This window comes from Monodon monoceros, unplaced genomic scaffold (genome assembly GCF_005190385.1).
Source record: "Monodon monoceros isolate NGI ecotype Baffin Bay Population unplaced genomic scaffold, NGI_Narwhal_1 Super_Scaffold_20, whole genome shotgun sequence".
Lineage (NCBI taxonomy): Eukaryota > Metazoa > Chordata > Mammalia > Artiodactyla > Monodontidae > Monodon > Monodon monoceros.
In genome coordinates, this window is record NW_021703777.1 from 125,731,548 (window position 1) to 125,745,094 (window position 13,547).

Below are 13,547 nucleotides of genomic sequence, written 5' to 3' on the forward strand. Positions count from 1 at the left end.
GGTACGCGGGCCTCTCACTGTTGTGGCCTCTCCCGTTGCGGAGCACAGGCTCCGGACGCGCAGGCTCAGCAGCCATGGCTCACGGGCCCAGCCGCTCCGCGGCACGTGGGATCCTCCCTGATCCGAGCACGAACCCGTGTCCCCTGCATCGGCAGGCGGACTCTCAACCACTGTGCCACCAGGGAAGCCCAGTATTCTTTTTCTTGAAGATGCTGACCACTCAATTTCTTCCCAGAACGTCTACTTGCATTATCAGCTACCACATTTAGCGGGCCCTTTTCACATTTTCATAACACTAAAGCATACCTTATAGTATTTATTCCAGGCTGATAATGACAAAAACTACTTTTCAGTGGAAAATCGTGTATCTTTTCCATTATTGTCTCCTGAGCAAAGTCCAGGAGACTCTGGCACTGGGCTTGGGACTAGAAGGAAGGCGGGACTGTCTTGAATATGTTGTGGGTCACAAAGGGAACCAAACACAGGAAACTGTGTGTTGGGTAAAAGTGGCCTAGCTTCCCATTAGTATGGGAAGCAAACCCATACTAATCACCATAAATACAGAATGTGGAGTGAGAGGGAAGGAGTGGAACAGGACGTACAGAAAGGCAAAAAGCAAATATGAATTAAAGGGTATATCATAAGGCCAAGGAGGTTGGAGAGAGTAAAGAGGAAGTTAAAATGTTTCCAAAGGTACCAATATACAGATAGATCCCCTTTGGTAGACTTCTTGGTGTTTGTGGATGTTCATAAACCTCCTTAAAGCTAAGGGAGCAATCCATGCCTTTGGGAGTGGTGTGCTGAAGGTGCAGTGCACATGCTTGCGAGAAATGAATGTCTGAAGCTCTTCTCAACTTCATGTTCAGTGATATAACATTGATAGATTTAAACTGGCCATGTTCCTTTGAAGTTTTACACCAAGGAAATTGGCAAAGTAGACTACTTCAAAAACATATTTTTGTGGCCCATATAGTATGTGTCTGCTTATTTTAATAATTCATGACATTAAAATAAGGATATATAAAGTTAAAAAATAAGTTACTGGCATCCTTTACAAGATCATAAGATGTGGCTATAATTGGCCCCTATGGTTCAGTCGAAATGATGGAATGCAGCTAAGCACATCAGTGAGGTCCTTTAGAGCAAGGGGCCGCACAGCAGGGGGCGAGCAGTGGGCAACAGCGAAGCTTCATGAGCTGCTCCCCACTGCTAGCATTACCACCTGAACCCTTCCCTACCCACCCACCCCCAGGTCCATGGAAAAACTGTCTTCCACGGAGCTGGTCCCTGGTGCCAAAAAGGCTGAGGACCGCTGCTTTAGAGTATAATGTGATTTCCAGTTTGTTTCAGACCTTCTCTCTTTCACCCGGTCTTTTTCATGTATTTGCATTAACAACCCGGCCTCTCCAAGCATATTCATTATGATCCTTGTTTTAACGTCTCTAAGAATTAAAAGTCTATTGATGTAATTGTTCCTAGCCTGGTGCACTCTGTGTTATCTCTGCCATTTGACTCTAACAGTAGATTCGGCAGTTGTTCACTAAGTAATGACAACCATAACATTAATAATAGGTCGATGACGATAATAAATATAATGGAACAACTTTTTCACACTCTGTAATTGACCAATTTGATGATTTATTCCCATCCAATGTAGTGTGTCACTCCATGCAGAAAATATTTTAACCATTCCTCATAGCTGTCAGGATACAATAACAAGTTTTATTGTGGATACTGAAGAAAATTAAATTAGGTTTTAACTAAGTGCGATTAAATTGTGTTATGATTAAAATGTCTACATAACTTGATTGACTCAATGTACTTAAGATTAAGTATGCCTTCAGGTTATTTCATGTCATGAATGAAAATATAAATAAATGCACGTTATTTTCATAGTGTAAAAGATTAAATTTAGAAGGGCTTCCCTGGTGGCACAGTGGTTAAGAATCCTCCTGACAATGCAGGGGACATGGGTTTGAGCCCTGGTCCGGGAAGGTCCCACATGCTGCAGAGCAACGAAGCCGGTGAGCCACAACTACTGAGCCTGCGAGCCACAACTTCTGAAGCCTATGTGCCTGGAGCCCATGCTCCGCAACAAGAGAAGCCACAGCAATGAGAAGCCCATGCCACAACGAAGAGTAGCCCCCGCTCGCCACAACTAGAGAAAGCCTGCGTGCAGCAACGAAAACCCAACGCACCTAAAAATAAATAAATAAATTTATTTTAAAAAAAAAGATTACAATTTAGATTAAAAGAGTCATTTTATTAACCATTGATACATTTAATTTATTTAAGGTTTATATTTTCTGTGCTTTTTGTTTTGTTCCATATCTCTACTGAGAGCCCTCTCTGACAATGGGAAGTAAAATAAACATTCTCAGTACAAAGTTTGACGTTTAGGGAACGAATTAACAATGACATAGGTCAATTTTTTACATTCTTTATCTCAAATATTTGTGAAAATATGACTATTTAAGAAAAACTTACTCATTTCTCAGAGAAAAGTCCAAGGGGATTACTATAGATTTTATAACTTAATCAATTATATTAAAGTATTCAATAAATATTTTAGAATCGATGCAATGATGTTAGTCTGTTCAATACATGCCACAACTGAAATATGGAGCAAAACTTTAGTTATTTGATTAAAGATGCTTAACGTAAATTAATATATTTAAGTAGAACAAACAACAATAAGATGAAAGCGAAAAAATTGGCTCACATTGGAGAAACATACTGGTTTTCCCTCTTGGTCCTTAGGAATAAACTTGGAGGGTCATGGGGTGCTTGCTACAGCATGCTAAAATAAGCTCTAATTTTTTGAAAAGTGTGCATGGGTGCATGGCTTGGGCGTTGCTAACAGATGGTACAAAATTAAATGGGTTTCCTTAGGTAGAAACAGTTTCTCAAAACTAGTGATGTTTAGGCACAGGCTGGCCGTACTATGATATTGATATTACAGTTGTCAATTTAAGTGATTTTTGCCTTTTTTCTTATAAACCTGTGAACAAAAATGTATCATTATTTAATATGTATATGGATCAAAAATAGTAATGGCTAATGAATTATATTATAATACTATATTAATAAATACTATATATAAAATGGAATATATATTATATGTAAATAGTAAAACTTGGAATACTTGTACAACAATAATACATTGTCAATTTTGAATATTTGTGAAAAATCTGTCATTCTATAGCACTTCGGTGTAAGCTGAAGTCTAATATTCAACTTAAATGAATTGTAGATTATATGTCAAATCCAATCAGGTTAATTGAACATCTTTCTCTGAAAAAGATTTCTTTAATACCTGGAGATTAAATGCTGTACAGTGTTAAGAACATGGTCTTGATAAAGACAGAAATATGCTATTAATACTTGCCCAAACACTGAAATTCTTTATTATCTTTATTATTTTGCTCAAATATTGAAATTTTCAAATAGCAGCCTTTTTTTCTAAAATACTGTTTTATAATAAGAATATTAATCTTCCAACTAAGAAGTTTCCCTTGATTAACTCAAGGAAGGAAACAAATAGAGGTTAAAAATTTGCAAACTTCATGAATTGTGTTGAAGATATTTCTCATCCCAGCAGTGGATCTGAGTTGCCTGAACCTAGTGATTAAAAATGGATGACTTTGTGAAAAACAAAGTGTCCTTATAAACACTTTATATTGGATTTCATGCCCTCTGCCAAATTTACCTAAGATGTTACTTGTGTAAAAATTGGAAATCTCTGAAGGTAACAAATCTGCTACTTCATCTTCAAGTCCACTGCTGTAATGAGACTAATATGAGGTGGGAGGAGGGAGACTACAACATTGGGAATATATCAGGGAGCCCCACAATTTCTTTTCTTTTTTTCTTTCTTTCTTTTTTTTTTTTTATCTGCGTCATGCAGCATGACAGATCTTTGTTCCCCAACCAGGGATGGAACCCGTGCCCCCTGCAGTGGAAGCTCAGAGTCTTAACCACTGGACCAACAGGGAAGTCCCAGGGAGCCCCACGATTTCCTTTTAACAGAACTTCCACAGGTCGCAGTGTAAAATGGAGAATAAATATAAAGGAGAATAAGATGTAAGGGATAATAGAATTAATTTGCTTTGAAATGTCCTAGAGCAGGGTAGAAGATAGCATGTTAAAATAGTTTTGTAAATGGTGAAACATGTTACAATTCTATTTACTCTATGACAATATATACATTACACATTATTCTTCAAGCTATAATGTAAAATATACTACAACATAAGCAGCATGTCACTGATATATCTATCATCACTATTTCCTCTCCACTTGAAATACCTCTGCTTTTGTTGATGGTGGAAAATGGACAAGTGAAACAAAACTCACTGCATTCCACCAAAAAAAACTCACTTCAAATGTAAATGTAAAGACTCATAAGTTTAAAGGCAATGGACTGAAAACTGTAGTTCCTGCTAACACTAATCAAAGAAAAGCTGGAACAACACTTTTGTTTCTGGAAGTATATCTGGTCCCTATTACTCCATCTTAGCCTGAAACAAATGACAATGTGCTGTGTTAATGAGGCTGCTGGGAAATATGCATTCTCTTATAATGCTGTGGGAGGGCAAACTATTACATCTGTAAGGAGGATGTATTAGCTTCAGTATAATTTCTATTTAAATATTAAAATTAGAAATGGATTCACTTTTTGACTCAACTGAGAAATATGTTATATATACACTTTTCTCATTAAGGTCATTAATTGCAGCATTGTCTGTAAAGGAAGAAACAATAATTAAATAAAATAATCTAAATGTCTTTCAGTAAGGGAGTGTTGAAATAATTTACAGTGTAACAAATAATGTTATAATGTGCTGCTCTAACCAGCAAGGAAGCCTCTGTGCACTTATACGAAAGTAGACTCCAAGATATATTAAATGAGAGAGCAAGAAACAGAGGAGTGTGTATATAGTACACTACCTTGTGTATAAAAAGTGGAGGGTAAGTACATATTCATAGAGTGCAAGAATTTACATAAAGACACTCTGGAATGACAGGTAAGACACAAATACAGTTGTCTGTATTGTCTGGAATGCTGGGATTGCTTGAGCACAGGGAGAGAAGGGAGAATTTTCACTGGATGAGTCAATCATGTGACTGCATTATATATGAAAAAGTTAAATGAAAAATTAAACAATGAGCAACCATAAATTAAAGCAATAGAATGGAAATTCTGATACAAAGAGATCCAGTCACATTCAGTAGAAGACTAAATGTTCTCTTACTTTAGTTGCTCAAAACCTGTGTTTTTGCCTTTTCACTCATTCTTTTGCCATTTTTTCAAATGAAAAATTTTTGGAAAAGTTCTCTCATGTAATATAAGGGAAAATAAAACAAAAGTTTTAATCATCTTTACTCATATAATGAAGAAGACAAGAATACCACTGCCATATCATTAAATGTCCAGAAAATAATACAGGAAAAAGGTGGTTGAAGACTCTTGGAACAAATTGAAAGGTCAAAAATGCATAGGCAGGGGCTTCCCTGGTGGCGCAGTGGTTGGGAGTCCGCCTGCTGATGCAGGGGACACAGGTTCATGCCCCAGTCCGGGAAGATCCCACATGCCACGGAGCGGCTGGGCCTGTGAGCCATGGCCCCTGAACCTGCGCGTCCGGAGCCCGTGCTCCGCAACGGGAGAGGCCACAACAGTGAGAGGACCGCGTACAGCAAAAGAAAAAAAAAAAAAAAAAAAAATTGCATAGGCTTACCTTTGAGAACAGCTGGATTAGCAAGATTCTCACACCTAGAGATTTTTGTTTTGTTTTTCCCTCATGGCTTTATTGTTAGGAAAAATGAAATAGTTAATGTACAAAGACGGCTTTCATCAAATATGTGATGAACTGTGAATACCTTCTGGTCATGAGCAAAATGAATTTAGTTTCAAATTTTATGGCTTTGAAATAGTTATTTTAATCATATGCAAAGTTGTTTTAAGTAGAATGATTTTACCATTATTTATATTAATATTGAATTATCATTAAGCTTTCCACATGATATAGTTTCTGCAGTTTTATCTGAGACATTGGCAGGTGTGTTAAGTCATATAAATTCAGGGATTATAATCACTCGTGAATAATCTTGTAGCAAACAGGACGATATAATTGTACACTGTCTCATTTTTTAAAATTTAATATAAAAAACATGAGTGGACAATTTTTATTCCCAAAAACTAACAGTTCTTTTATTAATGGTCTCTGGACTTCAATTAAGAAAAGTAACCATGACTGTTAAGTAAATAGGCATTTTTACACTTTACTTCGTTTCATTAATACAGCTTCAACACGTAGAAGTATTTTTAACCTCATTCAAAACACATTAAAGGGCTTCCCTGGTGGCGCAGTGGTTGAGAGTCCGCCTGCCGATGCAGGGGACACGGGTTCGTGCCCCGGTCTGGGAGGATCCCACATGCCGCGGAGCGGCTGGGCCCGTGAGCCATGGCCGCTGAGCCTGCGCATCCGGAGCCTGTGCTCCGCAACGGGAGAGGCCACAACAGTGAGAGGCCCGCGTACCGAAAAAAGAAACAACAAAAACAAACAAAAAAACATAAAACACATTAAAACTGATTAAATAAAAGAGAGATAATTCAATTATAAGTCTGTCTAACTCAAAGTGTATTAACTCAGGTATAAGTTCTGTGCAACCCTTCCCCTGAAAGTCCCAGAGCCTCACTCATTACAGTCACAATATACGTTGCTGCCATTGTATGTACTCAGTGATGTAATTCATTCCATGCTAGTCCCAGAGTTGAAATCAGCATCAGCATCCATTTTGCCCATATCTGAGATTAGGCAAGCTCTATCTTCTTGCAAGTGTGTTTTTGCCTTAGGTCTAGAATCACATGTAAGAAAGATATCTGACTTGGAAAACTTTTTATCATGAAATAAAAGTAATCCATTCCCAGCTCTATTAGTCTATTGGACATACATTGTCCTACTACTAGGTACTTGGTTATGTGCAAATGAGAGTGGCTTTGTAAGAAGATATAGCAAAGATGGATGAGTGAGAGACAAAATTGCATGTAATTTTAATCACATCATTTAAACATAGGTCTTTAGAATCATTGAAAGTATTGAGAAGAACAAAATACAGTTCCTTCTGATTATGTCTACTGATTTGTGTGGTCAAGGGCAGAATTCTTTCTTACCAACTTTTTTTTTTTTTTCGGTACGCGGGCCTCTCACTGTTGTGGCCTCTCCCGTTGCGGAGCACAGGCTCCGGACGCGCAGGCTCAGCGGCCATGGCTCACGGGCCCAGTCGCTCCGCGGCATGTGGGATCTTCCTGGACCGGGGCACGAACCCGTGTCCCCTGCATCGGCAGGCGGACTCCCAACCACTGCGCCACCAGAGAAGCCCTCTTACCAACTTTTATTGCTATCACCAAGTTGGAGCAAAAAGATAAACTTTAATGGCTACTTCAGCCCAAGAGGGATGTTTAATGTTTTGTTAAAAGAAAACAAAACAAAATAAAATCCTGGGGCATCAACGATTCTATGTGACATGTAAGATAGCCAGTGCCAACACAGACCAGGTATTATTACTTTTCATCCAAAGGAAAAAAATTTATAACATCCCACCCACTGCCATAATAGAGCAGAATTTTAAGTAGGCAGAATACTGTGGCAACTTGTTCAAGAAGCACGATTCATATTAGAGACATTTACAGATGTAAGATAACATAAATAGAATGAGAAGTCATTTCTTATTAATCAGTAGCTAATGGTAAAAATTTCTTCAAAGCAAATGGGAGCGTAGAGATCCTTTTGAGCATATCATTGATAAAGACAAAGTAGTTAAGACAAAGCAAGTTTAAAATATGTTTATGCAGACAACTAAGGACTGTCTGATAATATTAGAAGAAAGATGTAACCAACCATTCCACGGCAGAAGGACACATGAAAGAATAGCATGGTACACGAAGAAACTGATCAGAAGAGCAAAATTCTCTTGAATTAAAGAAAAAAAAAAAAGAGATAGCTACAGGACAAGAGCAGAGATAATTACCTACCTTTACTAAGGTAAGAGTTTTCATCATACCCCAAATTATATTTTGGAGTACATAATTATACTAGTTGGAAAATACATAATTCTCATTTTAAATTGTTAATATAATCATTGTCAAATTATCTCCCTTTTGGTTTTCACAAAGTACTGACTTAGAAAATTCTTTCAGGTTGGGGTTGTTTTTCTGGGTCAATTGCTGTCAGCATTAGTAGACATAAAGGGCCTTCATTTGATACAAAGCATACTATACAGAGTACTGCTTCTATCTACAAATGTGTATTATTCCATATCCATTCTCCCTTAAATGTCATTAGACTTACATAGATCTATTTGCATTTATAATTATCCATTTCAGTTTTACAACATAATATTTCAAGTTACACTTTTCATCCTGTAAAATTTAAGAAGCAATAAAGTGTTTTGTCTTCATTCCTATCCTTTTCTCTCCTAAACATAATTATTTTCTCGTGTTCAGGGAAAGTATTGATAAATGCATTTTGCACTGCTATCAGTATTTGGCAATTGGAGGGATCTTCTGCCTGATATCATATAAAGCTAATGAATATCCCCATAACCTTTGCGCCTGTTTATTAAGGAGTACTAGGACAAAATTGGTGACTAGTTACTTCTAACTTCACCAATGGGTACAGCAAGAGAAGAGTTCTTAACTTCTATTAGGTAATATTTTTGCATGCTAAATACTGAAAATGAAATTCATTAAATGGCCTAGATTCCAGGGGTATAGTGTGACTACTTTTTTCAAAAAGATGTAATGATAAATAGATATGCACATGTTTTTGAAAAAATATTAATTGAAATGATATATGATAATGGGAACTTGGGTTCTCACTACATATTCCATAGATCTGAATAGAAATGCTCATCTGTTTATACCCATGGTACTCGTGAGAGAGAACATCATGGTAATAAAAAAGAAAGGGTAGCAGAAATAATGTATATTTCCCTCCCCTTTCCCCATGGCAGAAAATACTCAAAGAAATAATTCATTGTTCTCTAAAAAGATTAATCTTGGAGAGACAGTTTTTGGCCATACAAATTATTCAGTTTGTTTTCTGGTATGCTGTGTAGGTACATAGTCTCAAGTAAAATTTTTTTCCAGAACTAAGGTTTTCATCAATTTCTTAAAACCATAACTTTCATGGGGAGCTCATTAATGGTGATCAAATATTAGAAAAAAGCAAATATAGCCATTTTGCCTGAGAATGTGTTATAGTCATTATAGTTTGTTATCTTCAAATACTCTTTATCCACAAGTTTCATTTTAAAGTGTAATTATGGTCAGAACAGTGACAATGTAAGAACATGATATCTAGAGTCTATATTTAATCTGCAATTCTGACATCCCTAGTTATTTTTTCTCAGTTTGCAAGTCAAAACAATATTTTCTCTCTGTAAGGACAGCAGTTTTAACTGTTGTGTAAATATCACACTGTCTATATTTCTTACATTTTATCTCTTTAGTGTTTGAATGGGTGACTCCTTTCTTTTTTACACAGGACTTAGGAGACTGAAAATTATGAGAAAGACTTGAATGGGGGAGAATAATTATTAGTGGTGTTATCTATGTTTAAAATAGGTTAACCTTCTACTATTAATGAAATAATAAAATATGTAAACAGAGAAATAAAATACAATAAAAATAATTTTATTGAATAGCATTCATTTAAGCCCCTATAATTGGTGTGCATATTTTACTCATAATGTATACTTGTAAAATAGAGTGATAAATTATATAAAAAATGCATGGTCATTATTATTTTAGAAGCAGTAAGTGAATCATTGAATATTAATTTGTCAGGATTTTACCACTACGAAGGCAAACTTGCTCTTCCTTGAGCAGGTCTGTTTTTGTGTTAAACTTTCTTGTTTTGCCCTCTCCATCTAAAGATAACATTATCTTTTATGCAGCAAGGAAACAATTATTTTATAATCATTAATAAAATTAGTTATGCCAATAGCTATCTTTTACAAAAAGTACAGTTTTCTATGAAAAAGGAAACATAATTTGTTGATCCGTAGAGCCCAAACAAAAGTACTCTGAGTATATCAAGTGATTATCAATATGATGACCTGGAGTGTTACAAAGAAGGATGTTTGAGGCTATGGACTCTGGAGACAGACTATATACTTTCACATGTGGCTGTGCCATGTGCTTACTGTGTGCCCTCAGCAAACTGCCTAACTTAAATCAGCCTCTTTCCCCAACTATAAAATAAGGAGATTATCATAATGTAGCTCCACAGGATGGTCATGGTAAAGATTCAGTGAGAAGTTCTTAGGGCTGTGCCTAGTACATGGTGTTATACAAGTGTTGGCTACTTTCAAGTATATATGCGTCAGGACAGAGGCTTTAGCTAATCCTCTGATGGTAATCATTTTGCAAGATACGTGTATCAAATCAACACATTGTGCACCTTCAGCTTACACAGTGTTATGTGTCAATTACATCTCAATAAAACTGGAAAAAAAGCACACAAAAATAAGTGCGTGCTAATATTAAAATGCAAGTGAGTGACCTTTTAGGTTTAATGATATATTTCATTTATATTGTGTATTAACTATTAGATCCTCAAGTTCTCTCCAACTGTGTTTTATTGTGTTTAAGGAAGAGGTAGTCATTTCAATCATAGTTGATTTTATTTTAAAAAACAAAGTCAAAATAGATTAGAAAAAAAATGGGATAAAGCAGGTTACATTAAATATAAAACAAAACATGCTTTCTTAATCATAGAATAGAATTTACAAAGTCTGATCTTCCATAATTGTAGGATGAGGATATATTTTTGACCTTTCTTTTTGTCTTTGTTCTTGTTGGAGAATAGGAGGGGAAAACGTTCTGTTCAAAAATTTTTTGCTTAGATTTTTATAATGGTTTTCTAACTAAATAAATATAACAATATGCTTCAAAGTATAGTTCATGAAATGTTACTCTAAGAGAAATGCCCTGAAAAATGGACTTTGTGATCAAAAAACGCATTTTAAGAAATTATGAAATAAACACACTTGCTTAGCATTGTTTTACTCATCAAGATTCCTACTTTGCAATTCACAAATCTGCTCTGCACATTATTTAAAGACTCATGGACCAATGTTCTATGCAACATTTATGAAAGCATCCTGTACAATCTTACCTTGAGAACTTCTAACCCCACCCTCACAAAGAGCTAAGTAGAAACTCATTGAAGTCAAATATCACTTGTTATGAGTCAAACATTTGTTAACTTACTATGAATTTATAATGAATGAATCATATTACTCTTTCATTTTACAACATTTTTTTTTTTTTTTTGGCCATGTCGTGCAGCTTGCAGGATCTTAGTTCCCTGACCAGGGATTGAACCCCGGCCATGGCAGTGAAAGCGCCAGGTCCTAACCACTGGACTGCCAAGGAATTCCCTCATTTTGCAACATCAAGTTAAAATAATCTCTTTGTTTTTCATATTATCTGGCTCATAAACAACAGAGTCAAAGCATCAACCAAGACTCCCCTTCTAAGTAGCAAAGGGTGTGGGGACTCCAGCAATCAATTAAAGAAAAATGATCAAATCAAAACACAAATTCATCCTGAAAATAAAATTTTTCTTCTCTTTTGATTTCTATGGAAGATGTTCCTTAACTCGAAGATTGAAATTACCTAGAAATGTTTGGATGTCGCTTACCAGGCTAGCTTTGATTTCCAGAAAATTGAAGATTTACATCATTGAGCATCTAGGAAAATTATAAACAAATTTAGGTGTAAACCTTTATGAGTTGAATATTACTGAAGGTCAAGATTTTTAATTTGCTATGTTAATATAAATTATTCTTTGCCTTGATGACCCAAGGTTATTATTAGAATCATAAGCCATTATAATAATGCTGTAGTAAGTGATACTATTTTATCTCACTGAAGTATTTTGGCTGTTTTCCCTTTACTAAACATTCCAGAATGCTTCATATCTATTGTCTTGATTTTTAAAGTTTTAACCCTTTTCGTATTCTTACTTTCTCTGTCACGTATTTACTCACTGAATCTCAGGCCGGCCATTGACTGTTGTACACTTAAACTTGTCTCTGTACCCCTTGGGACTGGAAGCCTTTAAACAAGATTTTCTCAGACTCTCTTATCACTTAGACTCTAGGTTTTTAAGAAGGTTAGCTAAAGTTAATATCCCAGATTCTGTATTTTATCACCTCACACATGGGAGCAATGCCATTGTGTTTCTATGTAGCATTCCTTTAGGAAGCAGAGGGGCTTAACTCCACCTCCATTAAGGAGTTTACAATCTAGCAGAAGAGACAGACAATTCAATATGCAATTGCAATTAGGGTTTTAAATGTATTATAAAAAAAAGTAATAGTTGTAATAGAAGTACATGTTAAGGACACTTGATGTAAATCATGTTTTCAGGAGGGTTTTAGCCAAATGAAACTGATAGAAGGGCAGTGTCTTACAAAACTGAGTCATATTGAAAGCATAGTGTGTTCAAAAAGAACACAAGGTAAGAGAGTGGAAAATTCCTCCAAGAGGGTAAAGTTTCATGTGGCTTACACAATAGTATGATGCGGTAGAAGATGAAGGTATGTAAGGGAGGGTATATGAAGCCAAGTTTAAAATTAATTGTAAGCAGACATAACTTCAAGCATGGGCACATTAGAATGACATTTATGTTGTAGACTAACTATTCTGATTGGCAATTGAAAATTTATTTTGAGTGAAGTACGTTATGAAACAGAGACCACTGAGGGACTGACAGTGAACACATAAGACAATGCCTTCTTATTACCATGTATTCTACTGTTTTTTACTTAAAAAACAGATTTTATTATATGTATACTTATATTTGTTTTTCTTTAGATTATGAGATTTCAGAAATATTTTTCAAGTAATTAAATATAATTTTGTTCCATTATTTTAAATCTCTACATAATATTTCATATACTAAAAGACTATTTTTAAAGTATTATTGTGGTTAAAAAAAAAAACAACACACTTGATATGAGATCTACCCTGAACAAAAATTTAGATACACAGGACAGTACTATTAACTATAGGCACAATGTTGTATAGCAGACCTCGAGAAATTATTCATCTTGAGTATTTGAAACTCTATACCCTTTGAATGGCAAAGGTACTTTCCCCCACCTGGACCCCTGCCAACCACCATTTTACTCTGTTTCTATGAGTTTGACTATTTTAGATATTTCATGTAAGTGGAATCATGCAGAATTTGTCCTTCTGTGAATGGCTTATTTTACTTAGCATGGTGTTTTCCAGGTTCATCCAAGTTATTGTATATTGCAGGATTCTTCTTTCTAAGGCTAAATTACACATATATATTATATGTATATACAGATATATATATACATATATATAAACACACATATATATATATACATATATATATAAACATAGATGTAATGTGTTATCAGTTCATCAGTTGGTGGCCACTTAGGTTATTTCCACAGCTTGGCTATTGTAAATAATGCTGCAATGAACATGGGAGGACATATAC